Here is a 14969-nt window from a genome sequence, read left to right as displayed (position 1 = left end):
TGAACTCCAGGAATTTCTCTGTGCTCTTGTGGGACAATCAACCTAAGAGCTTTGGGCTCTAAGAGCTTGTTTTTAGCTCTGCTGAATACCTCCTTGTCAGCACTTTGTGATATGCTTTTAATATGTTATCTTTATGTAGCTAGAGGTTAAAAGCTTTAATTTTCAGAATTCTTGATTCTCATTGTGATGGCCTGAATGGAAACCTCTGTAATCCTACCAGTAACTCATTTGAGACACCCTCGAAATATTAAAGTTTGGTCCTTAATAAAGATATCCTGTGGTCATTGACCAGTTTAGCTCTTAGTAATCAGCATTTGAGAAAGATGAGATAATTATAATAAGTAGATGTGAGCTAGAGATAAGAACTACTATTGTGATGTTTGCTTAGCTGAGAAGTAGGACCCAGCCTGGCCTGTGTTTTCAAAATCAGAACTTAAATTGGACAAAACTCAGAAAGGGGTAAAAGAGTCATAAGAGGTAGGAAACTGTGTAGAGCTATTAGCTTTGCCCTTTCTCCATTTCTGCCTTCAACTTGTCTTCTGCAAGAGAACTTAGCCTAAAGCTGTCTTGATGGTATGCAGTCCTGCTTTAGCCGTGTGTGTGTAGAACTGTATTTTGGCTGACAGCTGACGAGCTGAAGTTATGATAGGCAGAGAATAAAAAGCAGCTGATTCTCCAGCATGACCCAGGACTGAGGAACCTTTCTGCTTCTCTGGCCTGGCTCTTGAAGTTGTAGATCTGCTCCTGTAACAAACCTTGTGCCAATTTGGAAACTGGGCTTTTGGAGATAGGTACTAGTTAGCTCCATGTCAGAATTCTGGTGATGCTCATTTAGTATTTTCACTACTTCTAGGACTTGATTAGATGGTAGAATACAATAATATAAAACCCACTTTTAAAGAAATTTATAGTTTTTGAGGAAAGAGGAAGAAACCATCAAAATATATTGCTAAAAATGCTAGAGTATTTTTTCTGATATCTGATTTTGAGGTAGCACTAAGAAGAAACAGTTCCTATTTTTTAAAAATGTTAAAAGCAGAGAAGAGAGGAAATAGCCAAGTTGGGGAAGTAATATCTTAGTTGAACTTTAGAAGAAGCGGAGAGTAGATCACTGGACAGAAGGCTATTTTGAACAAGAAACACCTTGGGCAAAAGTATAGGCTTGCAAAGGCATATGGTATTTGGGTGATAGTGAACATATAGAGAAGTGAAATATACCTTTTATCGACTCTGTTAAAATTTTCTACTCTTAATTAAATAGAAAGATTTAAAATTAGCAAAGTTAATAATTCTAATAAGGTTTACTATCCCTAATACTTCAGTTTGAAACACCGAAAGAATTTCCCTTAGGTTTCAGGACTCCGGAGCTCCTGGTGTTCAGGAATTTCCTGGCCTGCACTATTTCTCAGCTGTTTCAATATGTAAGAAAAAAGGGGACTTGAGTTTCCAGGTTGGCTAAGAAGCTTTTACCTTAGCAATTTTACGGTAAGATGGTTGAGGTTTACTGAATTGAATGAGATAAGAGCAGGAACTTACTGAAATTATCCTGAACTTATTGAAGTATGGGGTTGCTCAATCTTGGCATTATTGATCTTTTGGGCCAGACAATACTTTGTTGTGAGAAGCTGTCCTATGCATTCTAGGATGTTTAGCAGAATTGCTGGCCTCTTACCCTCTAGATGCCAGGACCATACTTGCCCACATTCCCCAGATGTGACAACCAAAAATGTCAAATATTGCCTGGGGGGCATAATTGTCCTCAGTTGTGAATCACTGATCTAGTTGAAGGACAGATTCACAGATATGCAGGGGTGGTCATGGAGTTTAGGTAGATTGACACAGATTGCCTTCAGATCCCTGACCTCTTGATTTAATGTTGAATTGAGAGTACTGTATGAAGAGTGGGGTAGATTGGGTTTTGTATTCCCTCTGTGTGTTTGGGAGATGCCATCTACTCTGGCAAATCTTAGGAAGCTGTTTGGTATGAAAAGTAATACTACACCTCCAAATCTTTGACCTTTAAAACACTTTGTTGGGATAGTTTATTGTGTGCCAGAATCTGTACTAGATACACTCATGAGTTATTTCATCATAATCCCATGAGGTAAATACCTATTTTACAGACGAGAAAACTGAGGTCCAGTAAGTAAGGAACATAGCCAATAAGTGGTGGAGCTGGAACCTGAGCCTTGGATTTCTGTCCCCCAAGACTCAGTCTTTTCCATCATGTATGAAAATGTTAATTTAACAAATGTCTTTGAGAATCTCCTATGTGCAAGATGTTTCTTTTGCTTTTTTCCCCTCATTATCTATCCATCTTATAGTTTAAAGTCACATTTCTTAGATTTATTTAATATAGAAAAAATAAAAATGGCCCATAATCTCACTGCCTAGGTAACTCTTAAATTTTTTTTCCTTTTACTTTAAAAAAAATTTTTTTATTAATTAAAAAAAATTACAAGAAACACATTCCCAACACATACACTCAGCAATTCACAATATCATCACATAGTTGCATATTCATCATCATGGTCATTTCCCAGAACATTAGCATCAATTCAGGAAAAGTGATAAAAAGACAACAGAGAAATATAATAAACAGAAAAAAAAAATTTTTACAGGCCATACCCCTTACTGATCCCTTTCATTGATCACTAGCGTTTCAAACTAAATCTATTTTAACATTTGTTCCCCCTATTACTTATTTTTATTCCATATGTTCCTCTCATCTGTTGACAAGGTAGATAAAAGGAGCATCAGACACAAGGTTTTCACAATCACACAGTCACATTGTGAAAGCTACATCATTATACAATCATCATCAAGAAACATGGCTACTGGGACACAGCTCTACATTTTCAGGCAGTTCCCTCCAGCCTCTCCGTTACATCTTGGATAACAAGGTGATATCTACTTAATGCATAAGAATAACCTCCAGGATAACCTCTCGACTCTGTTTGGAATCTCTCAGCCATTGCCACTTTGTCTCATTTCACTCTTCCCCCTTTTGGTCCAGAAGATTTTCTCAATCCCTTGATGCTGAATCTCAGCTCATTCTGGGATTTCTGTCCCACGCTGCCAGGAAGATCCACACCTCTGGTAGTCATGTCCCATGTAGACAGGGGGAGGGTGGTGGGTCTGCTTGTTGTGTTGGCTGGAGAGAGAGGCCACATCTGAGGAACAAAAGAGCTTCTCTTAGGCTTAAATATATATATTTTTAATTTATTTATTAGTTAAAAAAATTAACAAACCAAATAAAACGTTAACATATATAATCAGTAATTCACAACATCATCACTTAGTTGCATATTCATTGTTTGTTAGAACATTTACATTAATTCAGAAAAAAATAAAAAGACAATAGAAAAAGAAATAAAATGAAAACAGAAAAGAAAAAAAAAAAGATTATACCTACCATACCCCTTACCCCTCACTTTCATTGATCACTAGCATTTCAAATTAAATTTATTTTAGCATTTGTTCCCCCTATTATTTATTTTTGTTCCATATGTTCTACTCGTTTGTTGACAAGATAGATAAAAGGAGCATCAGACACAAGGCTTTCACTATCACACAGTCACGTTGTGAAAGCTATATCATTATTCAGTCATCCTCAAGAAACATGGCTACTGGAACACAGCTCCACATTTTCAGGCAGTTCCCTCCAGCCTCTCCATTACATCTTGAATAACAAGGTGATATCTACTTAATGCGTAAGAATAACCTCCAGGACAACCTCTCGACTCTGTTTGGAATCTCTCAGCCATTGCCACTTGGTCTCATTTCACTCTTCCCCCTTTTGGTCGAGAAGGTTTTCTCAATCCCTTGATGCTAAGTCTTAGCTCATTCTAGGGTTTTTCTCAATCCCTTGATGCTGAGTCTCAACTCATTCTAGGATTTCTGTCCCACGTTGCCAGGAAGGTCCACACCCCTAGGAGTCATGTCCCACGTAGAGAGGGGTAGGGTGGTGAGACTGCTCATTGTGTTGGCTGGAGAGAGAGGCCACATCTGAGCAACAGAAGAGGCTCTCTTGGGGGTGACTCTTAGGCCTAAATTTTTTTTTTAAACTTTTTTTATTAATTAAAAAAATTAACAAAACATTTAGAAATCATTCCATTCTACATATATAATCAGTAATTCTTAATATCATCGCATAGTTGCATATTCATCATTTCTTAGTACATTTGCATCGATTTAGAAAAAGAAAAAGACAACAGAAAAAGAAATAAAATGATAATAGAGAAAAAAAAAACTATATGTACCATACCCCTTACCCCTCACTTTCATTTACCACTATTTCAAACTGAATTTATTTTAACATTTGTTCCCCCTATTATTTATTTTTATTCCATATGTTCTACTCTTCTGTTGATATAGTAGCTAAAAGGAGCATCAGACATAAGGTTTTCACATTCACAGAGTCTTACTGTGAAAGCTATATCATTGTTCAATCATCATCAAGAAACATGGCTACTGGAACACAGCACTACATTTTCAGGCAATTCCCTCCAGCCTCTCCACTACATCTTGAATAACAAGGTGATATCTACTTAATGCGTAAGAATAACCTCCAGGACAACCTCTCAACAATGTTTGGAATCTCTTAGCCATTGACACTTTGTCTCATTTTACTCTTCCCCCTTTTGGTCGAGAAGTTTCTCTCAGTCTCTTGATGTTAATTCTCAGCTCATTCTAGGGTTTTTCTCAGTCCTTTGATGCTGAGTCTCAGCTCATTCGAGGATTTTTGTCCCATGTTGCCAGGAAGGTCCACACCCCTGGGAGTCATGTCCCACGCAGAGATGGGGAGGGTGGTGAGACTGCTCATCATATTGGCTGGAGAGAGAGGCCACATCTGAGCAACAAAAGAGGCTCTCTTGGGGGTGACTCTTAGGTCTTGGGCTTAATTTTAAGTAGGTTTGACCTATCCCCTGTGGTTTGTTAAGTTTCATATGAACAAACCCCAAGACTGGGAGCTCAGCCTATAGCTTTGGTTGTCCACACCGCTTGTGAGAATATCGAGAATTCAACTTGGGGAAGTTGAGTTTTCCTCGTTCTCACCATTCCCCGAAGGGGTCTTTGCAAATACTTTTCCACTCACTGATCAGATCACTCTGGGATTCATCACGGCATCACCTGGACAAACCAACAAAATCTCATGTCCTATACAAAGTTCCATGTACTTAAGGTGTTCAATCAACTATCTACATAAGTTATATTAGGAGATGCACTAGTCAAAGTATAGATTTGTACCAAATAAGCATTTTTTGCTTTAGTCTCACACATTAGTTGAAATTTTAAAATATTAAGTACCATCTATTTTCAGCACACTGCAGTAATGACATTCCTTTGTTCTTCCTCATGCAAAAACATTTTTTAAATTTATCCATTTAGTCACTATCATTATACACTCTAGGCATTCCTAGATTACACCATCTCAATCTTTCTCGTCTATCTTTCTTTGTGATTTCATTTATGCCCCAGCCCTCCTCCCTCTATCATTCTCATATGCAGCTTCATTCAGTGTTTTAACGTAATTGTATTACACTTAGGTAACATTGTGCTGTCCATTTCTGAGTTTTTATATTCAGTCCTGTGCACAATCTGTATCCTTTCAGCTCCAATTACCCAATATCTTACCCTATTTCTATCTCCTGATGGTCTCTGTTACCAAGGAAATATTCCAAATTTATTCACTAATGTCAGTTCATAACAGTGAGACCATACAGTATTTGTCCTTTTGTTTCTGGCTAATCACACTCAGCATAATGTCCTTAAGGTCCATTCATGTTGTTACATACTTCATAACTTTATTCTGTCTTACAGCTGCATAATATTCCATCTTATGTAAATGTCACAGTTTGTTTAGCCAACTGTCTGTTGATGGACATTTTGGCTGTTTCCATCTCTTGGTAATTGTTAATAATGCTGCTATGAACATTGGTGTGTAAATGTCCATTTGTGTCCTTGGCCTCGTGTCCTTTGAGTAGAGACAGCGTATAGATGGGTCCTGTTTTTTAATCCACTCTGCCAGATCATGTCTTTTGATCAGAGAGTTTAATCCATTAACATTCAGTGTTATTACTGCATGGGTAGTACTTTCTTCTACTATTTTGCCTTCTGGATTTTATATGTCATATCTAATTTTCCTTCTTTTTACCTTTACTCATAGTCTTCCTTTCTACACTCTTCTCCACACCTCTCTCTTCTGTCTTCCTATCTGTCTCTAGTGTTCCCTTTAGTATTTCTTGCAGAGCTGGTCTCTTGGTCACAAATTCTCTCAGTGATTTTTTTGTCTGAAAATGTTTTAATTTCTCCCGCAGTTTTGAAGGACAATTTTGCTGGATATAGAATTCTTGGTTGGCAGTTTTTCTCTTTTAATAATTTAAATGTATTATCCCACTGTCTTCTTGCCTCCATGGTTTCTGCTGAGAGATCTGCACATAGTCTTATTGGGCTTCCCTTGTATGTGATGGATTGCTTTTCTCTTGCTGCTTTCAAGATCCTCTCTTTCTTTTTGACTTCTGACATTCTGATTATTAAATGTCTTGGAGTATGTCTATTTGGATCTATTCTCTTTGGGGTACGCTGCACTTCTTGGATCTGTAATTTTAAGTCTTTCATAAGAGTTGGGAAATTTTCAGTGATAATTTCCTCCATTAGTTTTCTCCTCCTTTTCCCTCCTCTTCTCCTTCTGGGACACCCACAACACGTATATTCATGCGCTTCATATTGTCTTTCAATTCCCTGAGTCCCTGCTCATATTTTTCCATTTTTTTCCCTGTAGTTTCTGTTTCTTGTCGGATTTCAGATGTTCCGTTCTCCAGTTCAGAAATCCTATGTTGTGTCTCAAAATCTACCATTGTAGGTTTCCATTGTTTTTTCATCTCTTCTGTCTTTCATTCCCATAAGTTCTGTGATTTGTTTTTTTCAAACTTTCAGTTTCTTCTTTTTGTTCTTTCCTTGCCTTCTTTATATCCTCCCTGAATTCATTGATTTGGTTTTTGATGAGGTTTTCCATGTCTGTTCGTACATTCTGAATTAATTGTTTCAGCTCCTGTATGTCATTTAAATTGTTGGTTTGTTCCTTTGACTGGGCCATATCTTCAATTTTCCTAGTGTGATTTGTTATTTTTTGCTGGTGTCTAGGCATTTAATTACCTTAATTAGTTTATTCTGGAGATTGCTTTCACTTCTTTTATCTAGGGTTTTCTTGCTGGATGAATTTGTTGTCTATCTGTTCTTTGACATTCCGTTCAGCTTTATCGGGACCTCTAGCTTAAGTTTTGTTTAACAGAGGAGAATTTTTCAGTACTTGTTTTCTTGTTTCTTGCCCTGCTTGTGTGGTGCCTTTCCCCCACACACACTTAGGAGGGTCTACTTAGATATTATAGACCCCAGCCAGATTTTCCCAGACCAAACTGGCCTCCTATCAGGAGGAAAGAGTCACCTGCGTCAGTTTTCCCTGAGGGTGAGACCCAGCAGGTTGAAAGACTTTCCTGTGAAGTCTCTGGACTCTGTTTTTCTTATCCTGCCCTGCCCTGTGTGTGGCGCTTGTCTGACTGCAGGTCCCACCAGCATAAGATGATGCGGTACCTTTAACTTTGGCAGACTCTCCCTGCTGGGGGCGTGGTGGAGACAGAGGAGAGGTTGTAGGCTGGTTTTAATGGCTTCAAATTACCAAGCCCTGGTGTCTGAATTCCTTGATGGAGGGATTCCACCTGGGTGAGGCTTCACCCCTCCCCTGGGGAAGGCACAAGCTCCAGATAAGCCCCCAAAAGAGCTCACTTCTGCCTATGCCTGGGGCAGTTGCAGCCTGAAAAGTCCTGCTGCTCTATCCAGAGGCAGTCAAGCCTTTGTAGATACACAGCCACAAAAACCTCTGTTTCCTTCTTTTTTTTTTTCCCCCTTTTTCTGTCAGTCCTACCTTCTTGGCGCCAGGGCAAAAATGAGCAACCTCCGCTTTGATCAGGTTCACCTAAGCTGGGGGCCTATTTTTAGTAGTCAGAATTTGTTAATTAGTTCCACAATTGGGGTTTGATTGTGCCCAGTCCCTGCTGCTGGTAAAGTCCTTTCCTTTCCCCTCTGGGAAGCGGCCTGTGGGGGAGGGGCGCTGGCCGCTGCAGCTTTGGGAACTCATGGTTCTGGAGGGTGCTCGCAGCCGGTCCAGCTGGTCCAGACTGGGGTACACTGTGTGTCTGGTCATTATCGTGGCTCCGGGAGCTGTTCTGTACTGTTTCTGGTTATTTAGTAGTTGTTCTGGAGGATGAACTAAAATGTGCATGTTGTTAAGCCGCCATCTTTTTTTTGTTTGTTTGTTTGCATGGGCAGGCACCGGGAATTGAACCCGGGTCTCCACCACAGGAGGCAAGTACTCTACCTGTCGAGCCACTGTGGCCTACCCTTAAGCCACCATGTTGACCCGGAAGTCTCTTACTGATATTTTTAAGGATAATATATATATATATATATATACACACACACAATGGATAGAAAGGTCCAACAATATAGATGCATATAAAAGGAAAAATTAAAGGCTCTCCTCCTGTTGTTAACTGTGTCTTATGTATTCTATAAAATAAGAAACATATAAGCAGATGTACATACATATACTCACATATATCCCTCTTATATTTATACAAAATATATAAAATACTAGTTTAATATGTATTTTTCTTACCCATTAAGTCTTAGTGTTCTTTTGCTATCAACATATAGAAATTTACTTTGTTTTTAAATCTTTTAGCAGCTGTTTTTTGTATGATTATAACTAGTCTTACACTCTCCAGTAAGAAAGATATGGTAGATAGTTTTAAGTCTGAAGCCAAACTTTAAAAGAATGAGTGAGGTTTTAAGAGATACGTGATTAAATGACATGTCCAGGACTCAGCCCTAGCATTCTGAAACCATAACTGGAACAGTTCTCTCTGGCCCAGCAGTGTCTCATGACAACCCTTCAATACATGCTCTTATCTGTGGAAATGAATTTACAGATGAGATTTCTTGCCCCAGACAAATCCAGTAAGTGAAGAAGCTGGAGTTCTTCTCTAGTTCATCTGGCTCTAGCCCCATCTTCTTGCCATGAGGTCACACTGCCTGGATACCAGGGAACAGTATAGCTCCAATGTTTTGAGAGCTCTGAGAGGATTTGGGAGCACAGTAACTTCCCGCCTCTATTGTCACTCCCTGAGATAGTTCCTAGGCTTTCTCTATTCAGCATCAGCACCAGCCACATTTGCCACCTGAGTTCATATTGAGTCAGTCTTGGCTCTACATCTAAAGAATCCTAAAAACAGTCTTCTGAGTGATGGGGAATGAGAAGGGCAATGTAGAGGAAATAGAGGGAACTATTTCTAAAATGTCTCGTGTCTAGTTTCCCTTTGTGTTTGTTTTGACTCCAAGTTCCTCAAAAGAATAATTTCATCTAGTTATTGAAAAATGCTCCTGCCAGATGGCTGCTAGTGAAAACTTGTATTGAGACCAAAAGGTAATATGAGATTCTTAGCAACTGGCTGTGCCATGGAAAAAATACAGCATCTGTTGGGCAGCCACTCCCTGAGCAGTGAGTGGGTGCCAGGCTCTGGCCGCTGGAGAGGAGGCCAGCTCTGGGAGGTGGGGGGGTAGGGGCCATGAGGAGTTCCCCATGATGGTGGTGGGGGTGGCCAGAGGATTCAAGCACAGCTGGCCCTCTCAGGAACATCATGCGTGGTCAGTTTCCACAGGCAGCTCAAGACAATACATGTTGACTTGACTATTTTGTTAAGCATTTTCTTTCTACCCACGACCGTGCACTTATTGGACATTTTCCTTTGGCCAGGATGCCCCTCCTCCACATCTTCCCCATCTTTGCCAGCCTACTCCTATTCATTCTCTATGACTCAGATAGGCGTGGTCACCTTCATGAAGCCTTCTTTGATTTCTGCCTTGAACTGACATTTGAAGCCCTCCTATGAGCTCCCATAATGCCTTAGCTTTAGGTCTCTCTAAGTCTTTGTTTATTCAGCAAATATATTTTGGATACCTACTGCACTATGCACTGTTCTAAGCACACTTTAGTTTAATGTCTAATTTTTGTCCCTCCATAAGGAGGGACTCTGTTCTTGGCATGCAGCACTGGGCCTTGCACATGGCTGAATTTTAAGAAACCTTTGTCTTTTGTGGGAGACACATGGTTGCTCCTGATTTCAGGCCTTTCCTTTTAATGAGCACAAATACCTATGGTTCCTGGGAAAACATTAGATGTTATGTTGGGGGAGGGGAGAGTGAGATTAATTCCTTTGGAAGGGCTGGGGATAGAGGTAAAAAATAAAATGGTTGGGGGTGGGGAAGGGAAGGAAAGTCTTTATTCAGGTATGATATTTAGCTGGCTTCCCTCTGTTCTGCGCCTGACCTTGCAGTGAGGGGATGGGGATGTTAACTGCTCTTGGCTCACCCTGCTTGAAAGGTCAAGAGCCCCCTTGGTGCCTAGCAACAACCTGACTGCCCAGAATGCTGATTTTGAAGTTGGGTGTGTCTCCTGGGCAGGAAGCTACCAATACCGCCAGAGCTGCCAGGGCCTCTTTCACTTCCTCTGAGCCCAAACTCCATGCTTCCAACTGGGGCCAATACTTGAGTGTTTTGTGTCTTAGCACAGCTGGGTGGTTTCTCTCATCAACAACACTACCATCTCGCAGGGCGTGTGATCTCAAGTCATGCCACCTTTCTGAGCTTCAGTTTGTATACTTGTCTTGCTCCTGTCTTGTTCCCAGCTACAGTTAGCCTAGTACAGCACCCAGATCACAGAAACTCAGATACTATTGTATCTGAAAGTGTTCAGTTAGGGGCATTTACAGTTGGGAATTCTTTCTCAGCTGTCCCTTTGGTCTTTTCTTTTTGAGCCCCTCTCAAAAGCCAACTCCTTCTTAATTATATGACTTGATGAATTGGTACAAAGTGAGCATACCCCTATAACCATCTTCAGATTAATATATAGAATATTACCAGCACCACAGAAGCCCTTCTCATGCCCCTGCCAAATAATTAACTGCCGTAAAAGTAACTGCTATTTGACTCCTATAGCCCTGAAGTAATGTTGTTTATTTCTGAACCAAATGGAATCGTACAGCATATACCCTTTTGTGACTGGCTTCTTGTGTTCAACCTTATGTTTGGCAAATTCATCCATGCCCTGAGCTTCCTAATTGTCCACCACATGTGCCTGGACATGCTTGTTTTTTTTTCCGCCAGGACTCAACATGCCCTGCCCTGGCCTGGCTAGTCTAGGAGGGTCATCTAGATTCAGTTCAAACCTTGCTCTTTCAGGAAAACTTCCCTGATCAGTTCTGGATTTGAATCCCAACTCCTCCACCTACCAGTTGTGACTTTGGATAAGTGTTATTAACTTCTCCATATCTGATTTTTCTTGAGATAATAGTTTCTATGTTCTTGTGAATTTCAAGTGAGCTAATTCATATTAACAATTTAGAACAGTGCCTGGAGCATAGGAATTACTTAATAAGTGTTACTTATATCTATTACATACACTCTGGTTTTCTATTCTCCCAGATACTTGTCTGAGCACTTATCACAATGATTTTTGGAGGGGAGGGGAAAAACTTATTTTTAATTTTTTGCTTCAAATTCTTCTATGTATATTAAGTACTATATAAACTTGTCTTTAGGAGTCAATCTTAGACTTGGGGCAAAATGAAATTATCTGAATTTATTTGGAGAACTACAACTTAGCCATTCAAATTATAAGTACGAAAAAGTGTTACAAAGTTAGAAAATAAGGCATTTACAATAATTTTTAATCTAAGTTCCCCTCTTACTTTTTAAATTAGTTATTAGGTTAACTGTTGCTTGAAATTAACCCTTTAGATAGGTTAAACATGTTACTGTTTTGCATAAGTGGGTTGCAAAATTTCTTTTTCTGACAGAAAAGAAAATACACTGGCATCATACAATAAACTATATTAGTATCACAGGTTATAAAAATTGGCAAAAGTTAAAATGGATCTCTAAGGTTGCAGGGACCCTTTAATGTTCATCTTTGGGCTTAAGGAAAAAAAAATAGTCCTGTACTGTGTTTCACGTCTCTTCAAGATAGAAAGTATTTTAGCAGCTTGAATTTTTTCAATTACAATATAAAATTTCTTACACTAGGATTTACTTTGAAAAATAGTTTATAACTATGATGGTTAGGTTCTGGTGTCAACTTGGCCAGGTGATGATGGCCAGTTGTCTGGTCAGGCAAGCACTGGCCTGACCTTTGCCGCAAGGATATTTCGTGGCTGGCTGATAAACTGAAGGCTGGTGTATTAAATCGTCAGTCAGTTGATTGTATCTGTGGCTGATTACATCTGTGATCAACCAAGGTGTGTCTCCCACCAACAAGATAAGCCAATCAGTTGAAGACTTTTAAGGGTAGTAACTTTTTCACTGCTTCTTCAGCCGGTAAGCCTCACCTGTGGAGTTCATCTAGCCTCTTCTTCAGAGCTGCCAGCTTCACAGCCTGCCCTGCAGATTCTGGACTCTTCCATTCCCACAGTTGCGTGAGACACCCTTATAAATCTCATATTTACAGATATCTCGTGTTGGTTCTGTTTCTCTGGGGAACCCTAACTAATGGAACAACTAAACCAATTATAACATACATACACAGACACTTTGGCACAAGGGCGAACTCTGAAAACAAATTAATCTGAACCTTTACAATTAGGTTACAGTTAAAAGAAATAGTCCATGGTCTTATGTTTAGCTAATTCATACTCAACTATTCCACTTTTTTTTTTTTTAACATGGGCAGGGACCAGGAATCGAACTCGGGTCCTCTGGCATGGCAGGCGAGCATTCTTGCCTGCTGAGCCACTGTGGCCCGCTCTATTCCATTTTTATAGGATAAATGTGAACAAAATTTTCCATATGCTACAAGTTTATTACATTTATTTATATGGCTCTTTCTTCCCTAGGTACATAAAACTTTCACATTATACTATTCCCTACTTAATGTGAACCTCTGCAGGGTTAATTTGAGGACAGGTCACTGTCCTGTCACTGTCAATAGCTTGTGCAGTGCCAGAATACAGAAAATATATTTAAAAGCTACTCAGTGAGCACTAAATAGTGTTCCTATAAAAAAATGATTTTGGAGCATTTACTGGCAGGCACTTAAGCAATGCATGTAAGAACAGGGCCATTGGGGTTACTGTGCCTCATTCTAATAACTCCCTAGTGCCTTTTCCACATGAACCACTGTAAAACTTAAATGTACTTAACTATTGATTAAGGAAAATTCACACTTTCTCTTGGCAGTGCATCAGGTGGTTGGCATATTACTTGCTTGGATGTTTGTAGGACATTAAACTTTCAAATGTTCCCCTAGTTCGCCGTCCCTCTGTGTCTTAGCTAGATGTCTGTAATCTCATTCACTAGCTTTCAACAAGTATATCTACTGATCCATGAATGATAATTTTAAATGAGTAGCTTCCCCCAACAAACATTAGAAAATGATTCTGTCATTCATCAAATCTAACTTGAATAGTTTCACTTGAGTTATTCAGTTAAGAACAGTTTAATATTAAGTATGATAATTAATAATTTAGTTATTTTAAGTTGCACTGATATTAGCATTACCTTATAGGCCCCACAACATATAAAACAAATGAGATGAAGTCTAATCATATTTTCTACATTAGCGATTTTGTACAATTCCCTAATGAATTTGTTTCAGATCAGTTCTAGTCTTAGATGTGATGTCTAAATTTAAACATTAGTACATTCTTACTTTATACCTGTACTTTATATAAGGTTTTAAGATGAAATGTCGTCATTTCCTTATCAGAAGGATTAAAGGAAACAGGAACCCAGTGACTTGGTGGTTTAGGAAGAACACTTGGTGATGGCAGCTCACTAAATTTGGCTTCAGCATAGTTCTGATAGTTTGAGACTTAAAAAATAAGCTGGAACTTGGTAGGCTAGAGTTCCAATGTTGATTATTTGAAAAATGTACTTTGTTCTTCCTGTCGTTTTGCATGGCCTGCAATGTAGCTGCTGATGAGTTATAACCATGTCTTTTTTCTTATGTACACTCTTCATCTGGGAATTCTGGTCCTTGGACTTCTGTCTGCTAAACTGTTGGTGATTCTTACTAACATTTCTAGATTGGGGAACTGGAATATTATACCTCTCCCCCCCGCTCATCTTCGGGTTCTTTGTCACCTCTCAGTCTGCTTTTCAGATTGCAGGGTTTCAACTACCTGTCCACTTCCTTGCTGCCAAGCCCAGGATTAAAGGTATTGCTTTCAGACAGATCCTTTCCTTTGTCTGAAAACAGAAATTTTTATGGGCCAATCTGCCGAGTTCAGCCTAGAATAAGAGACCAACATCTCTGTGTCCTCAGCACATATGTTTGAAAGAAGTCCTAGTGACTTCAGACTTGGAACTGCGACAGTGGCAGATCCATTCCAGGGAGAGATAAGGCATGGAATGAACAAAGCCCAAGAGCACCAACGAACTACCTGCTGCCTCTACTGACAATATCTCACAATGTATTTACATATAATTTGTCCCACTCTGAGACAATTAGCTCCTGGAAAGTAGGGATTATGTCTTCATTCATTCCATTTCTTCAATAGATATTTATGAGTATACACTGTATACCAGCACTGAGGTACAGTGGTGAATGAAGACAGATAAAAATAAATAGGTGAGATCATCTTGAATAGTGTTAAGAGATATGAAGGAAATAAAGCAGTGTGATGTGAGAGTGGGTTTGGGTGCTACTTAAGCTGGGGCAGTGGGGGGAGGCTTCTTCATGAGGTGACATTTAAGCAAAGACCTGCAGGATGAAAAGGAGTTGGGCATGTGAAAAACAGGAGAAGGAACAAGTGCAAAAGTCCTGAGGTGGGCATAATAGGATCAATATGTCTGAAGAACATCAAAGAGGACAGCATGGCTGAGGCCCAATGAGGGAGTGCATGATCCAGTTAGGT

General features: G+C 39.5%; 1 protein-coding gene and 1 pseudogene across 1 annotated transcript in view; one reads left to right on the top strand and one right to left on the bottom strand.

Moving 5' to 3' along the window:
• The window catches only part of CDC42 (cell division cycle 42), a 113654-nt gene that overhangs the window by 3456 nt on the left and 95229 nt on the right, over positions 1 to 14969 (top strand). The window lies entirely within an intron of this gene.
• LOC143664180 (proline-rich nuclear receptor coactivator 2-like) lies at positions 13764 to 14178 on the bottom strand (annotated as a pseudogene).

This window comes from Tamandua tetradactyla, chromosome 2, assembly GCF_023851605.1.
Source record: "Tamandua tetradactyla isolate mTamTet1 chromosome 2, mTamTet1.pri, whole genome shotgun sequence".
NCBI classification, from domain to species: Eukaryota; Metazoa; Chordata; class Mammalia; order Pilosa; family Myrmecophagidae; genus Tamandua; species Tamandua tetradactyla.
This window is presented reverse-complemented; position numbering and strand designations above follow the sequence as displayed.